This window comes from Xiphophorus couchianus, chromosome 12 (genome assembly GCF_001444195.1).
Source record: "Xiphophorus couchianus chromosome 12, X_couchianus-1.0, whole genome shotgun sequence".
Classification (NCBI taxonomy): Eukaryota; Metazoa; Chordata; class Actinopteri; order Cyprinodontiformes; family Poeciliidae; genus Xiphophorus; species Xiphophorus couchianus.
In genome coordinates this window covers 14,058,600-14,076,836 of record NC_040239.1, presented here as the reverse complement: position 1 = coordinate 14,076,836, position 18,237 = coordinate 14,058,600, and the positions used below count along the sequence as shown (strand labels likewise).

General features: G+C 38.5%; 1 long non-coding RNA gene across 1 annotated transcript in view; it reads left to right on the top strand.

The window, feature by feature from the left end:
- Window positions 1-259: 259 nt before the first annotated feature.
- LOC114154433 (uncharacterized) overlaps window positions 260-18,237 on the top strand; it is a 101,623-nt gene continuing 83,645 nt past the window's right edge. The window contains exons 1-2 of the long non-coding RNA XR_003597564.1: window positions 260-344; window positions 1,628-1,740. This is a non-coding gene — a long non-coding RNA (uncharacterized LOC114154433). The remainder of the gene's footprint in view (window positions 345-1,627; window positions 1,741-18,237) is intronic.

The following is an 18,237-nucleotide window of genomic DNA, read 5'->3' as shown; positions in this document are numbered from 1 at the left end:
GCAATTGGAGCACAATTGCTGTTTGTATTTTTGAATCTTGAAATCTTTGATCAGTGTTATTCTTTCCGGTTTTAGTCTTGTTTCAACCTCTTTGTATTTATTATTCACCTTCAGACTGATAGTTTCCTCCCTTTCACAGATGTTTTCTATCATCTGATTCTCCTCTGGCTTCATTCTCCCTCAGCTGTTCCCATTTGCCTCTGATTAGTCCTTCTGGTTTAAAAGTATAAAACTTTCTCTTTGTTCCTTACTGGTTCCACTCATTTTTGTTCTTGGATTTATGCCGTCTGCCATGTGTGTTTCTTGCCTCAATTCAACCGCTAGTTACCTTGTGATTTCCCCATGTAAGTTTTCCTTTCTGTTTGTTATTAAAGAATCTGCTCTTTACCAAGAGCCTCTGGCTTTGCCTGCACTTGGCTCCCAACTTAACCGCGTCATGGCACAAACAAATCTAAGGAATGTCAGAAGCAGGAATTGGGCATCTCTGAATTTGTCAGTTATTCATGAAGCTGAAAATATATGCAAACACTCCTAATATTTTGTTAAATGTCCTCAGAGGGAGTTGCAGAGAAATGGCAGAATTTCTGTATTCAACTCTGAGCTTCTGGGATACTGTAACTGTGCTGCATGTTTGATTTGATCACTTTTTAAGATAATTTATTCAAACTTATTGGTTTCCTGGTACACACAGGACTTCCAAGCACAGGTCACGTATTTTCACAATTGTTTTGATGGGAGTCATTCCAGAAGCTTAATGTTATCCTGAAGATCACCGGATCCCAACTTAACGCCAGAAAGGCACAAGCAACTTTAATCATTTTTAGAAACAGGAATTTATTAATGTTTGTGTCAAGCTTTCTACCACCTGACCCAAATTATCAAATGGAAAGAAATTAGTCAAGATGTCCAAGAACAACCCAGAAACCACAAACTAGAAGCTGTTTTAACACCAGCTACACAGTGAAGCCAGATTTATATCAGCATCGACTGAGAATACACTCGTTCCAGTTTAACTGGATATGAAAATTTTATCTTCAGACAAGAGAAAGTTTCACTTTTTAGCCACAGTGGCAAGAAGCATATATTAAAACGGCAATATGAGTCTTTCTAACCTAATTAAACTGAACCAAGTGTCAAGTCTGGTGGTGCTAGCATCATGTTAAGACTTGGATTATATTCCAGTTGTAGCTAGTGGCCATTTTCCTTCGATTTAATTGCAAAAGATGGCCTCTTTGAGATTTTCTTTTGCCTTTATTCAGGGAACTTCCTGGGATTTTAAAGATCATTCATTTGACTGGAAGCAGATGTAAAAGGCTTCCTTCTCAGTGAAATGCTGGAGGAATTTTATGATTGTTCTGGGCAATAAAACATGCTCAGTTTCTGTGAAACACAATAATAAATCCTGTAAAGATTAATTGAATACAAAAACTACCTACAGTATGAGAGTCATGTTTGATATATATACTTGCCATATGTAAATTCATGATGTGTGATGAGATGTGCTGCCTGCAATGTATATCAGTGTGAAGAATTACAGGTAATCCTTATCTAATGTGAATGTGTGTTCAGGTGTGCTGGGTTTCTCGATAAATTAGCTTTTCCCTCACCATAAATCTATTTTCTCCAGATGTGTGTGTCTGCCTCCTCCTGACTATCTCACCTGGCCAGGAAGACGTTCAACATCTGGAGAGGACCCAAGTACACCGTGATAAAAGCCTCTGAGGACACTGTGAACACAAGGTGTGTTTCTGTTGCTTGTGTTTTTCTGTGTGTGCAATGGTTTTGTGAGTTCATCTCGATGGTGAGGGGTTTTTTTTGTTTTTTTTTTAGAAATATTCATAGATACAGACACACTAAAACAGATCAGAGGCTAAATAATAAATAGATAAATAAATAAAGGCACATTGCTTCTGTATGAATGGTTTTCTGGTACCCCAACCCGGTCACCTCCGGTGCTGTCAGCACATTAAATGGATGTGAGCCAGCAGGCAGGTAAATGGACGGACTAGATGAAAGGCAGGGGGGCGGATGAAGAGGTGAAATGTAGAAAAGGAGAGTAGAAGGTGAGCAGGAGGCAGCCAAGAAAAGCTGCAGAAATTGGGAGGGATGAAGGGAGAGGAGGTGACCCCTGGGAAGCCTCATCTCCCACATCAATTATGGAAGAAACGTGCATGTTCGTGTCTTTGTGTGTCCGTGTGGTTGGGGGTGGTTGTGCAAGAGCAAAGAAACACTTTAAGCTAGAAAACACTTTGTCCGATGGACAGGTCATGTCCATCTAGACCTCAAAACGGAGACACAAATTTAATCCTATAATCCTTCTTCTCTGGCACCTTTTTGGACCAGTCATAGTTACAGTCCCCCACTGCATTTACTGGCACCAGTGCAATTTGTGTATGCAATTTATATTTCAGTTTCTATGTTAATCGAAGTGTGTAAGAAATTTAAATTGGTAATCCAGAATTATCAACCTGTCTAAGACGATTTGAGCTTTGTGACATGGTGGATTAACCTGCTGGAATTAGCTGCTAGAAGATGAGTTACTGTGGTCACAGTGAGGTTGACATGGTCAGCAGCAATACTCAGGGTTGTGGTTCAATAGTTCCTATATTTTTTCAGATCAGTGCAAAATAAAGATGGTTTTGCTTTTATTAATGTGTACTGGAACAAAATGAGATGTGATGAGATACAGGTGACACGTGGCACTGTAAACATGTGGTTACTGACAAATGCATATTGCCTGATAATGTCAAATAAATCTTTTTCATTCTGAATGTCAGTCTGAACTTCACCAAGTCAAGTGATTGACTATTTGCGTTGATATGCATTTGACATGGTATACCTAATAAAGTGACCAGTAAGTCAAACGAGGTCGGCGCAGACATTGATTAAAAGTCTGTACATGAAGTTAAATTATGTTTTATGTTGCATTCAAGGTATCTGCAAGAAAATCTGTCACTTTTATTGATATTCATTTGCTTTGAGTTGACATGTCATTGGAAGTAGGTCTGAACAAGCCATAATAGCGGTCTGTGCACACAAGTAATAATTAAGCCCTGAATAGCAATGCAAAATAATGCTTTTAAGGCAAACATTTGAGCTGTGGGTGAAGCCAGACATTTGCGTCCATGTGTGGGCAACAAGTTAGTGTTTTTGTGCATTTCCATCCGTCTGCACCTTTTTCCGAAGAGCTGTCAACAACTCACACCGCCCTCACGGCTTCCAGGCTGCACGACCTGAACGGAGGTCAATGCAAAATGTCAAGTGTGACGGATACTCCCCTTCAAAGGATTCACGACCCCTGACCTCCTGTCTAAAAAGGCCGAGTCGGGATGGAACCCAGAATAACATTTAAAGCCCATCCCGAGCCAACGTGAATGCCTCTCATTACAGAACAATTGGTTTCTTGGTTCGATAATCTCAAATAGAGATTAGTACACACATTTGGGTAATTATTCAAATCTCCTCTCATGAATATTAAGCAAGAATCAGATGGAGGCTGTCGCTCCATTCATATTCATGCAGTAAGATTGAGAAGTACCGGCGAAGCTAGTCATTTGAATTTCATTAACATGTCAGACATTTTAGATTCAGGAATTAAAAAACCACGATGAAATGGTTCCCTATAAACTCATTTGACAGTTCATCCAGATCCCAGAGAATACATTTCCAGCCAGCTACGGAAACCATTGGTGACCTGCCACAAACCACGGGCTGATCCTTCACCTTTTCACTGCCCACTCTGAAATCATTCATTGGTTTCAGGATGATTAGTTTGAGTGTGTGTGCATAAGAGATAGAGAAACTGACGTTGGTGTGTGTGTGATGGGTTCGGTCTGGTATACACTATGTATTCCCATCTGGAGTGACAGGAAATCAATGTGGAAGTGCAGCTGTTTGTGCTTCAAACCTGGACACAGCTGAAGTGTAATCACCTCGCAGATGACCTTCAGGGCTTTGGAGAACATACCAACAATCCGCTCACTCACGTGCACACGCAGATTCCCATATGAACACAGCAGCTGGGACACATGCTACACACACGTCTACCCAATATGAGGGTACAACTACCAAAAGATACATAAAAATTACTGAAACATTGTCTCTCTGATGTTGTTATGGTATGTATGGTCTGCTTTTCAGGATTGATGGGTGGAAAAAAATACATTACTATAAAGAAGGAAAACATTTAAAAAAATCTGATGGGCACATCTAGAGATTTTTGGATACAATAACAACAAAAAATCCCATCAAAAATACTCTATTCATCACAAAAGGAAATTGAGCGTTGTTGTAACTCATTAATTCAAAATTCTTTAGAGTTATTGGGGATGGGTCCGTCTGCTGATGGTATTAAAATAAAACAGGTGATGGTGAACATCTGTTAACATACTTTTTCGCAGATTCTTGATTGGTTTTTGGTCTGTACTTTTCCCAACAGATTCAAATGCTTTGAGCTAATTAGGTTTCCTGTAGCTTTCCTGTGTATGTTTAGTGTTATTGTGCTAAGGTGAACCTCAAACCCCAGTCTCAAGTCTGTTGTAGCCCCTAACAAGTTTTTCTCCAGAATTGCTCTCTATGTTTGCTCTATTCATCATCCCATCAACTGACTCTCATTACTATTGCCCATTTAGTAATAGGCAATAGTTTTTTTATGCATCCTTTGAACAGAACTCCTTCTTCCACGTTTTCTGCATCTCTGAACTTCACCCGGCACTTTTTATGGTTTTTTTTCAACAATGGCTTCTTTCCTTTCACACTTCCACAAAGCTTAGATCTGTAGAGTGCCTGGCTAGCATTCAACAATAGATCTTCTGACATGAGGTGTGAATTTCTGGGCCTCTTTGCTGCTTCTCTGATTATTGCCCTTCTTGCTTGTCTGACAGTTTAGGTGTGTGGACATATCTTGGTGTTTGCAGCTGTGCTAACCTGTCTTTAAACGTCTCATCACCCATATTCCTGATCTGACTGGTATGTCCCTCTGTCTACTCAAAACCTCTGAGATGCATAACATGACACAAAATGGTCTTTAAATACACTGGCAGTTGTGATTTGTTATGTGACAAAAATGCTTGAAAAGTTGCATGAATACCTTTGGAAAGACATTTGAGCTGAACGTAAACTGAACATGTCCTTGCCGTATTTTAAATTCTGCCTTTTCCTTAAATTTTTGGATAAAAATCTCTAGGTCAACTACAGAAACGTACTGTATATGTCAACACAAGTCTGAACTGCTGCGGTGACATTTAAGGACAGCACTGGTTGCCTAACCTAGAGGAATTTGACAAATTGCATCATTGAATAAATAAGTAAAGCCGCAGTCTAAACTGTCTTTCTCCATGGTTTTACTTTCGATAATCACCCGAGGCACCTTGTCATTTTTTCTCAGCATATGAGGCAAATAAACTCGAGAAAACTCTATCCAATTTCGTGCAAAGGGCAAATACTGTGCACGCACGATAACTTCAGTTTCCATGAAAAGATCTGAGTAAAGACTGAACAAAAGTCTTAACAAATTGATGAATCTATCAATGTTACATGGAATGAGACGGGCTTTTGGCAGCAGAGAGCAAAAGGTAAAGCAGCTCCTGAATAAGCAAGGTTAGCTTATCAGGGCTGAAAAATGTAACAGCTGATGAAATTTGGATGTTCTCTACAAATAGTGAATGGAGACACTTTACTGTAAAAGATGTAAGATTTTGTATCTCTTTTTTTGTTTTAGTGCCTTACAGAAGCATTCACATCCTTTTAACTGTTTAACATAATGTCCCATTACAGCCACAATCATTAGTGATTTTCTATGATATGTGATAGATGGACATACAGTAAAAAAGTAGCTTTGAAGCAAAGGGAAATTATAAACATTAGATTCACAGGGGTAAGGGAGCACAACCACCGTGAAATCCACAAATACTTAAATACATTATAAGTCAGCGGTGTCTCGTTCTGCAGATTCACATATGTTGAGCCAAGGCAAAATCTAACACAGACAGGGAACCAGCACACCTTGCACATCACTAGTTTGAATCCAAACATATTCTTGAATGGCCCAGTCAAAGTCCAGACCTAAATCCAGTTGAGCAACTATGCCATGACACAAAAAATAAGATGTATGTCATCCGGTTTGATTGCGCTTGTGCTTATTTGCATAGAAGAATGGGAAAAAGTTTGTTTCGAGTCTAAAAACCAGTAGAGACGTATCCCAAAAGACCCAGATGCCAGTGTGTGCCGCTTAAGACAAATATACACCACATTTTTCACTTTTGCATTTGTAAATGATTTTTTTTCTTTTTATTTTTAAAGAAAACCTTAGATCCTTTTCCCTTTTGTTACATAGTGACACAGGAGTTTGTACATTTGAAATATTGTCATGTTTGGGAAACGTACACTTGAAACATTACCATGTTTCAAGTTCTTACTGTGTTTAAAGGTTTAAAGTGTGTTGATACTTTTGCAAGTAATTGCAACTGTAGCAAATCAGCTCAATTCAGCTCATATTACCAATTCACTGCTTTGTTTCACTGCAAACTTTGAACATTGTGCAACCATGGCATCAAAGCCGGTTTGCTTACATCCACATTATGATGCATCTTCATCTTTTGTCTTTTGTCTTAATGAGACAGATTTTATGGCCTTACCATTTTGAAAAAAACATGGAAATATTTTGGGGTCTTTTGATTTTAAGATTCAAGTTTTAGATAATTTCACAGATCACATCTCATCCACTTGTTAGAAATAATAAAATCTCCCCCCTCTGATTTAAAATCCAAACACAAACACATACAGTGGAAGCCCACATGCTGCCATCTCCTTTGAGAAATGACTGATCTCTGTAGCCCTCAGAGAAGAGTGCTCCGGACCTGCAGCTGAGACCTCACTGATTATAGTCCACAGAGGCAGCAGGGGGCAGTCACGTGTTTGCCAGTATGTGTGTGCGCTTGTCTTTGTGGGGATGTGTGCACTGAGGTCACACATATACTGCAGCTCCATCCAATGGCTGCCACTCCAGTGACGTGCTGGTGGCCGAGGTGATGGGCAGGAGGAGGTTTGGGCATTGGGGATGATGTTAGGGCGGAAGAACAAAGAGGAAGAAAGAATGGACAGAGATGCTGCTGAAGAATGAAGGGGGTAGAAAGATGAAATATGCGAACAGATACTTTCTGGGTTTCAGTACTTTCAGTTGGGGTGTCTCCTGCATGACACATTCATGCTGCTTTTTCTTTTTTACACTATAATATGTTTTATTTTTTTGTTTTATCATAATGAATGTGTTGCTTTGTGGTCTGGGTGAGTGTGTTGTTGCTTGGCCACACCCTTGCAGACCAGATGGCCCCTGCTCTACCTTCTCATTGTCAGACATTATTTAATTATGGCTCCTGGTACTCCACACAGTTAATATCAACCCTGAGTGGTACAGTCGGAAATAAATATAGAGGCTCAGCGTCATGTGCACCCTACCGAGGACCACACAACGTCAGCATGAGGTGGGATAAAGGTGAACCTGAGTACATGAGACTCTGTGCTGCTTTCATATGTAGAGCATGATTCAGTACTTATAGAAAAAGGAATCAGCTGCATCTGCATTCATAATATAGGCGTGTAAGAACAAGGTGAGAAATAATTAAGCAGAAGAATATTGCAAAAATAAAAGCTTGTTGTCTTCTGGTAGCAATCATCAGAGGAAAGAGGGAACATAATCTGCTCAGTTCTCTTTGATTAGTAAGGCTTACAGCAGCCGGCAGGCAGTTTATGCAGTGAAGGTCCTTACCTTGGGCAGGTTTTTTCTTTACATTTTAAGTTTTCTCTTGCAAAGACCACACCCAAAAATTAAGACAATTGCAGATGTTGAAGAAGAATGGCTTAAGCCAGACACAGTTTAAAGCCATTTCTCCAGATGCAGGTAAAGGTGGTGGGATTGAGGGAGATGGGGATAAAGCAGGTAATGATGCTGGGATGATGAATCAAATAAGTAAGGATGATCTATGAATGGAGTAAGCAATAAAGGTTGTAGAAATTAAGGATGGGTGGAGAGGAGGTTTATTGATAAGGGAGATGGAGAGATGAGGGATCAAAGATTTTCTGATGGAGATAGTGACATAGGAATGAGGACATAAGGAACGAAGGGAAAGGAGATAGGAATGAGAGATGAGGATAATGCAAGAAGGAATTATTAATACTGCGACAGACTGGCGACCTGTCCAGGGTGTACCCCGCCTCTCGCCCGGAACGTAGCTGGAGATGGGCACCAGCAACCCTCCCGACCCCATTAGGGACAAGGGTGAACAGAAAATGGATGGATGGATGGATGGAATTATTAATAATCATGTCTACAAAGTGGATGTATCGTTTAGCCAGAGTGTGGCCTGTATCCAACAGAGAACATGTGAAGAGGAAGCTGAAGATTAGGGTAGTGGCAAGGAGGCACTCCACCTTCCAAGATTTGAGTCATCATCACTTGAGGTCATCATCAACAATAAATCCTCAAGATAACTGGTGAAACATGCCAAAAGTGATAAGTTTGGAGCTGATCATTGATCAGGCTATTTTCAACATCTTAACAAAATGTGCATGTATAAAAAACATTTTTTAAATTATTCTTATTATATTTTCTTATTTCTTGGTGGAATAAAATAGCTATTCATCTAAATCTGCCAGGGATATGAATAACTTTTTTCTTAACTGTATATATTAGAAATGGATGAATACTGGAGTTGAGAGTCTGTCCTAAAGTGCAAAACTGTGAATAAAGAGACTGCCTGCTCTCAACTCTAACTCCTTTAAGTTTGTTAAGGACTGAGAAACCTTTTATATTTTTCTCCACAAAGAACTGCCAGTCTAGATTCTAGAAATGTATCCTAAATGCTACAGCAAATGTACGGTACCAGTGCTCTTGGGTTTTTCCAGCCTGTATAGAGGGACAGTTTTTCTTTCAGGCTGTGTTTGGTGTTCCTTTCTCTCTCTCTTTTTTTATCTTGAAGACAAAGGCACCAATAGTCCCCCAACCTCTTCCACAAAAAGTCTCAGCTGCTGAAGGTGCTTCAATTTGACGGACATTATGGCAGAAAAAAATCAATTTTGTTCAGACCGAGTGGAACTTCAAACTTGGCACAGAGCGGACAACAGACTGTGCTGAAATAGAAAATTGGGGAAAAGTCATATAAAATTGTTATTCTGTACCTTGTGCACTGACTTCACTACATGCACCAGTAAAACTGATAAATAAAACAATCAATAAAAACTCTGACTGCAAAGAGTAAGTTAACAGTGAACAATCCATGCTCCTGATAAAATTTCTAAAGTCACTTGTTTTCCAAAATTGTTTGCATGGAATTTAGCAGATATGACCAAAATGAATTTGTTTCTGGTTTGGTTTTGCCAAGTCAGCCCTCAGATATGCTGTGTTTGTCCTGAACCTGTCTGTGCCAGGACGGTCATCTGTGTGTGTGTTTGTGTGAGGCGACCTTGACCAACCAGCAGAGAGACAGTCCTGGATTTGTGCTGATAGATTGTTTACAGCTCTGACAGAGACAGACGGTAAACACAAACATCTGTACACACATAACCAGTCAGTAGACAACTGCAGTGCTTTGATGTTTTAGTCCTGCATTTGAAATCAAGATGTAAGTGATTATTAACATTTATTTTATAGACAGTGGTTAATAAAATTGATGTTTTTGCAGTTTTTCTGCCTCCTAACTTTCATGCATCTCAGAACAGGTTAATGACTGACTGCAGTAACTTGAATCCTCGGTATTTCCTTTCGCATTTTCATCTGTTAGGATTTGAAGCCAACGGCTTATGTTTGCTCCAAGACAGAAGAACTGACGCTAAAGCCGATAATCTGTTTAAAAAGAAAGATAGGAAAATAAATACATTAGGTCAAACAGTGGTACTAGTTCTAAAGGCAAATGATGGGGCTTAGAAATATACCCCTGACAGATTGACCATGAAAGAGGGGAAAAAATGCAGGTGAAGACAGAAAAATCCTTTGAGAGATGAAGAATAGTGAAGGACACAGCTGGTGACATCACTTCCCGTCTTTAGAGTGCAGCTGTGAAAACATCACAAAAACCAGACATCAGGTGTACCAGGAGAGTCCTCTGTTGGATTAAAAGGTTTTTTCAGCATAGAGACAGAAAATAAATGTGGTTAAATGTCCTCCTGGGGGAATGTAGGTGTTCTTTTATTGCTACTAGTCAAATATTTTTTGTGAAGCCATGAAATACCACCATAGAACATGTTGTTAATCATAGAACCACGTCATGGTCTGATTTCCCATTTGGTTTTCTAGTTAGTTGATTAATTTTTTTTAAATTTTTTTTTTTATGAGGATAGATTTAAATCGCACCACCTAAAAACGAGCTTTAACATTCAAATGACTGGTGACATCACATAAGGCAAACAGCAGCTGATGAAAATTACTTTGAATGGTGAAAACTAAACATCCTACTGTTTCACTGGGAAAATTTTCCTGCAGAGCTTCATATTCTGCTATTTCCCCAGAAAATAAACACCAGATAGACTTGAAATGAGTTCAGTTCTACCAGTTAGCCCCAAAATGCCTTGATATAGTGTGGCCTGTACCATTAACATCATTCCAGAGGAATACAGTTGTGAAAAAATCATCCCATATAATAAAAACTGGATTCTGAGTTGCTCCGGTTCTGCTGCAGCAAAGCATGCTAACTCCATGATACTTCCACCTCTGTACTTCATAGTTGATATGATATTCTTTTCTTGGAATGATAAATTTAGTCGAATCTAAACATATCCATCAATTTGTTTCCAAGTGATTTTATTTTAGATTTATTGAGGCATCTTGGTCGTTATCTATGTTATCGCCGCTACACTCTAATCTGGATTTTACTTCTTGCTTAAAGAATAATGATATCGCTAATGAAAATTTAACTTCCATAATCTATTTCAGATTGTACAGGCATTTACTTTCATATTCATATTTGCAAGATCCTGCTGTAGGTCCTGCAATGACATTTTAAAATATTTTTAAGACTTTGTATCTTGTGGTCTGTCTGTAGGGTGAATTAGCCGTCAGACGTTGTGAGACCGTCAAAATGTAGAACGCAGTATCATCTGCATTGTTGCAATCAAAATGTCTGTCCATCCTCTGCCCAATCCAAGCATTATGGACCAGACTGGAGTCTGTTCCATCTGCAACCGTGATGTAAAAAAAAAAAAAAAAAAAACAACTAAAAAGTTGGTGAAAAATGGCTTTATTTGACTGAGTCTCTGTAATACACTTCTCCTTACACTTAAGGTTTGCGTAAGAAGCAGCACGAGGACTATTTGTGACATGCAGGTATGATATTTTTACACACTTGCTCCCGCACCTACGCGAACACGTCTTTATCCCTAAATTTGTCCGTTTTCTGTCTTTAAATCATCTTCCAAAAACATTCGATGACTTTTCGCTCTATACAGTAAAGTAAGGGCGATTTCGTGGGCGCGTTTCATCATAACCTCAATCCGACAACGACTCTCCTTAAACTGTGTCAGAGCAAAAGATGTTACACAAGCATCCTTTCGTCCCACATACGGTACAATCTGCCTCACTCATGCTTCCTTTCTACTACACAGAGCTGGTGAACTACTTGTCTCTTCCATTAGCTCTAACTCCATTCAGATGTGCTAAAGAGATCACTTCAGCACCAATACCAAATCAAGAGATTTTGATCTCTACCACATTGGCTATTTTTTCTATCCAACTAAATGTAAAAGAAGAAATGTAGAGGTACATTTTGCCTTGATTTACCTTTGGCTGCACTGCAAGAAAAATAATTTTACAGATGATTTCTTCTTCTCCCAGTGTAAAGTGTGACCAAATACCAACAGATGATTCAGACAAGCCTTTTATGTTTTACCTCTAATACAGAAAATCAGAAATCTCTACAGAAAAATTTCTTCATGGAGTAAATTTAGACAATTCTTTCTTTTCAGTCCTTCCAAATGGTTTAAATACACTTTTCTCATTGGGAAACCAAAAACGTCTGATTAAAGAATAAAAACAGTGTTTCTTTTTCTTGAAGTTCTGACTGACCCCTTTCACTGTCAGGAGTAACTCAGCGGTGACGGAGCGTTCCTGCGATGTTGTGTTGTCAGTTTCGTGTTCTTGTTTCTAAAGCAAAAGCTGCTGAAAGAACGGTGCGATCACACTCACTGTGCAACATGTTTGTTCTGCTTTTGGTGTCAAACAAGCCCAGGCAGTCCGGACCATCAGCAGCAATCATCACAGCGCTGCGTGTTTCCAGTTAAAGTCCTGCATCAATGACCACCAAGTGAAATGGATGAGTGCATAAACCCTTAGGGTGAAAATGACATGTTATCTCTTCCAGTTGCAAGTCTGTCATTTGTCATTTTCTGTTGTTTTACTTAATTCCAGTCTCCAGATATAAGTCGCTGGTTCTGAAACTGATTGTTGATTTGACAGCAGAACCCGTCATGATACCACTGAGTAATTCAGGTGTTCAGAAACATCTTTGCGAAGAATTTCTCAAAATCCCCATTATCTTTAATAGCTAATAAAGTAAACAGCCTTGATTTAAATTAATCTTTTATTGGATTGCAAACATCCAACATTACCAGTACAGTCATTGATCAATCTATCCATCCGTCTTACATGAGTTTTTGCAGAAATAATTAAATTTCTATTTTTAGTTTGAAAATAAATAAAAGTATTGCAATTTTACAAAAGAATTACAGAAAAAATTACTACTTAGACATGTTAATATGTGTGGAAAATTATAGTTTCAAACCTAATAATGATTAAAAAAATTTTTAAATTACTGATAGTTTTAGTGCCATTCTGTTATAAAAGGTTGATGCAAATATTCAATGATGCGAAGCAGCAATCATCAAGAAAATAAGAAAATATCAAAGGAAAAATCTTAAAACCTATATTTATTATTACATCAATGTTTGAAAACATTGAGTGGTTCTCATTTTACCAAAATTTACTTTTAGGAGTAGTTTTACTACACTGTACTTGTATTTGAACTGTATTATGACTTATTGCTACTCAAACCATTACTTGAGTCACATTTCTAGATATTTCTAGATACTCTAGAAATGTACCTTGAATGAAAAACAAGGTTGTTTTAAGCAGAATATATGATAAAGTGAGACTCGTTCACAAGTTTTCTTGTCCTGATGTTTTCCATCTGCTGAGCCTTTTTGTGCTATGTGGAAATCGAGTGAACATGCAGTAAACAGTAGACACTGTCACTGGAAGTACTTTACCTTGTTCCAACAACACAACAATGGTTCAACAGATGTAAAAACAACCTCCGTACATGTCCAACTCAGTGCACAGGCCTACATCCTACAGCTGAAGAGAAGAGAGCATAAAAAGGGATCTGGGACTGTCCAAGGAGGAAACCAGATGTGAGGGAGGACTAAGTGTTCTCCTGTTGGCAAAAGCAGCTGAAACAACAGTTCTGTCAATAATGTTTTATTAAAAGACTATTTGTTATTGCAGATGCATAATCCCCCTTGCAGAATATAAATAACCAAATTTAAGGTTAGATTAAATTTTTTATTTATGCTTCTGCGGGGAAAGAATACTTAAAATTTTTTACACATCTTTACTAGGAGGTCAAAAAATGTTAAGGGGAATATTGCATTTGACTTACAATACATCTGAAATTTTAACTTTTCGACTTATTTTAAACAACTTTATTTACTAGTGGTAATATTTTTTTTTTGTGAAAACCACATTGGGAGCCAAACTCTGTTCACTGACCCCCATTTATACCTCCTCTGTGACAGGGCACTTTGGGAAAGGCGTGAAAGATAAATAATCTTGAATCTTCATTAAACTCTATTGCTGATGACACATTCATTAATTTTCAATGCTCTTGCTCTTCTGAAAGCCTCTTTAGAAGTTTTGTGATGCAACACTGCAGAAGAGAGAAGCATTTGCTAAATAAATATATATGATAAAAAGATTTGAGCATGAAGAGAAATGACAGAACTAAAATAAACCCTCGTCAGAGCGTCAAAAGAGCTGATGAAACTCAAATGTTGCAGTGTGGGATTTTCACAGGATGGGAGGAGAAAACAAATTGACAAACTCTATTCCCTCATTCAGTGTGGATGGATGAAACCCTGTAAGCAAATTAACAAGAATGTGACAGATTTCACACATGCAGTAGACTCCTTCGCTCCTGTCCTGGCCTACAGGGGATGGGAAACAAGTGAGACTTTCAGCAGAACACTCTCCTGACTTCCTCCTTGTTTTGATCACGGCCACACTTAGGGATGTTGCTTCTTAAGATGAAACTTAATACTAATATACATAAAAAATAGATTTGGGCTGTAGCTAAATTAGCAAATAAACAAGATTGTTGTCTTGAAATCAGTAAGAGATTTATTCTTCTTTTTGTCATAAAATTGCAACATGTTTCCAATGTTTTCTCTTTTTTTTTTTTTTTTTTTTTTTACAATTTGTTTGCATGTGGAATAATCCAATGTGAGAAAATCTTCCTTACCTTGTTTTCTTTGAGCGACTTCAGATAATGTTGGTATATTGTTCATGGCACTCTTGACAGTTTCAGCCAACATCTTCACAAGCATTTTTTGGGTTTGTTTTGGAGTTGAGACTTAAATCTCTGATGCACAAAAACCTGTCAACATTCTCATTATGTTCGTACTTGTACATAATTGTTTGATCAGATAAAAACGGCACCTTCAGACATTTGACATTGACCCTGAGGATGAACAGGAAATCCAAAATTGTCTTCCGCATATCTTGCCTAATTTCTGCTCATTTTCCATAATGTCTTAGAAGGCAGCAGTCCACAGATGTGTCACAAATATCTTTGTCCTTTAGTTCCCAAATTATTATATACTTTAGTCCACTGAAAATTTGGTTAAGAGAAGGTGTAGGATAGGGGATAGTGTTTTAGCAGATATGAAAAACTATCTGCTAAAACTGTAATGATTGTGATAATAACATGTCTAAAGGTGTGATTGTGTGCATGTACATATCTGAGGGCCCCGTGTTGAACTGCTGATCTGTCCAGAAAAGCAAGCCTTTCTCACTCTGCTGGAGAGAAAATGTGAATAGATGGTTAAAGGAAGTCAGTGTTTGGTTTATCTTAAGCTTGACACTGTATGTACATGAGGCCAATAAATCAATGATGTTCATAATCTGCTTATACTGTATTTGCACATATACTCCCCCCTATTTGTTTTCAGCATATTACAAATAAATGCTTGTTTGAGGAATGTGCAGACCAGCCCTACAGCAGGGATAATTATTGGTCCACCTGCTATATATGTGTGTTTGTCTAAATATAAAAATAGACGTGCATCAGCAATCAATATCTTCCTCTGCATGAGAGGCTTCAGAGACGTACCTGAAGGGAGGAGAGTGAACCTACAAGCTGGTTTAGTCTCAGTTTCGTCTAAATATCACCATGTTTTGTCTTTAAATGACATTCATGCAAAATTAATCAAACAGAAGTGCTGCACCTACAGGGTTGGGAGTCAAGACTCATATCCCATGTTTTTGACTCAAAGCAATTTGTGTTCAAAGGTTCTTTAAATGTGAATATGATGGTGAATCTGTTGAATGTGGTAAAGATTAGGGTGAAGGCAAGGAGTCCTTTCCAACTTCAAAAACTTGGAGGTCATAAAAATAAATTAAAATGTGAGGCTACGATTCAAAACATAGATTTCTGAGATAATTCTGATTACTTTAATCTTTAAATGTCGTGTTTAACATCAACATGCATCATAGCAAAGCAGTTTTCATCGAGCAGATATGTCATTCTACATAGATATGTTTATTTGGTCCTACAGAAAGAAAACCTACATGCAAAGTCATAAATCAAGTGCCACATCCTATTTCCGTTCATATCATTGTTGTGATTCTTTATTTGAGAGACAGATCACTTGTAAATTCAAACTTTTTCATCCTCTTTAATTTCCAGAAGCATATTCCATCTCGCTCCACCTGTCTTTTTATGTGTCAAGTCCCCATGCTAACACACATTACACCATTTGTTTCACACAATAAAATAAGCACATATCTGTCACAGCTTTGAACTTCTTGAGAATCCAAGCGGCATGAGCAGGAACGGACTGAAGCAGAAATGACTGGATGTAGCAGTGTAGCTGTTATTTCCTTCCTTATAGCTGCTGCATTTAGAAACCAGGTCACAGATTGCAGAGGCATGAACTTGACTGACATCTTCTCTCCTTACTTTTTTTTTTTCTCTTTTGGCCACTGAAAGTAAGTTTCTCCACGCATAAACAGTTTCATAGGATTACCCTTTTCACTTCTGGCAAAACCAGCCAGTTAGAACCTTGTGCGGTGTGTAACTGGGTGCATGTGCGCTTGTGAGTTTTAGTTTTCTTTCCTTCCGGCGTCCCCTGTTTTTTTCCTGGGTAATCTCTCTTTTTATGGCCGATATGCTCCCAGTGTCTGTGAATACAAGACATGTGCGCGACATCCAATGCTGCATATGGCCGGTGGATGAGGAGCAAGCTTCCCTCCAACATAACCCACAGGCTTTGTTTTCATCCCCATCCACAGCCATCTCCTAAGCCCCCATGCATCCTGTGCTCTGTGCTTGGTGTGTGTGCGTGTGCGGGGTCACAAGGATGAGTGCACAGTGCACCCTGAAGACTTTTCTGCTCCACATTTACACCGCCTTGCCCTTATTCCCACTGCCAATTTCTCTCCTGCATGCTCGTCAGTGTGTGCAGTGCAGGGCTTATAACGGCAGAACAAGGCTTGGCTCTTTTCCCCGCTCACTCTGCCATCAGAACTCCCAGAGGTATGCTCCTCTTACTGCTTCCTCACAGCCCAAGGCTTTTTTTTTCTCAAAGCACAAGAGACACTTCCTTTCACCCTTGTTTCTGTAAATTCTTACTTTGAATCTTCTGCTGGATTTTTGGAGACCTCTGAGAAGTTTGAGCTGCATCTTGAAGTTATTCCGGTATGCTAAGTATAATAAGGTCATGGGCTGTTACTCCCATGTTAGTGTTCATGATGCTTCCCATGATGTCAGAGAGTCTTTGTTTCTTTTTTTCTTTATGAGCCATCCACTCAAAAGACCCATTAGGAAAGGTTTTATTGCATTCCAGGTCAAAGTTTCTAAAATTAATTTAGGCTTGCTTCTAAAGGGATGCTGATCTTTTGCAGATAAAGATGCATAAATTTAAATGTTGAGTCATTTATTTCACAGTGATTGGCAGCGCTATTCAGCATGCTTTATTATACTTGGTGAAACAGGGAAATATCATAAATTAAGTCAGTGTTGTAATATCTTCCAGTTCCACATGTGCCTTCTTTCTCTGAGGCTGCCAGACTTTATGACACACAAGCTGCAGCAGCATATAGGCCTGTTTTTATTGTTTATGCTTCTCCATGCTTCACAACTAAACCCACTAAATGCCTTATAGGTACATTAAGTGCTCTTGAAGTGTTTGAGATTGTTTTATTTAGTTTATGGAGGCTCCTTTGGCAATGTGACATAGTGGAACAATGTCTAATATACTGATTCTGTACAAATACCTGACAGTAACTTTTATATCTGATTATATCCATACAAAACAAATACAGTTAATGTGTTGACTTAGGTTCAAGTGAAATTTCTTGCCAAGTTCAATCTATTCTGTTCTATAAATGGTTTTATTTTAACCCATTTATTTAACTAATCCATTCTTTTAATACCAGTCTTCCTTCTTTTCCATCTTTAAACCCCCTTTTTGGGTCACATCATTGTTTATGACACATTTTCATCCCGTTCTATAACTTGTCTTCATCCCTCTCATCTTCTTATTTTCTCTTAACTCATTCCTCTTGCAGGTCATTTTAATCACTCTTATCCTTCAAATTCACATTTACAGCCCCTCTTTATCCCTCTCATAATCCTTTTCTGTTTTTATCATGCTTAAGCTCCTCATCCCTCTGTGTCATCCATTCATCCCACTCATTTGCCTCATCAGTCTGTTGAACCCCTGCTTCCATATCTTTCTTCCTCCTGTCCATCATACTCCTCCTCATTATCATCATCCCACTCACTTTCTCTTCCCTCTCTTGACATATTTACACCTTTCATTTTTATTTATTCGTCCCGCATATACACTTCATCCCTCTTTATGACTCCTCTTCAACCCACTCATCCTCCTCATACCCATTTAAAATCCATATTTATCCCTGTCATCCTATTTATTCCTATTTAGGACGATCTTTATCCCATTCATCCTCCTCAT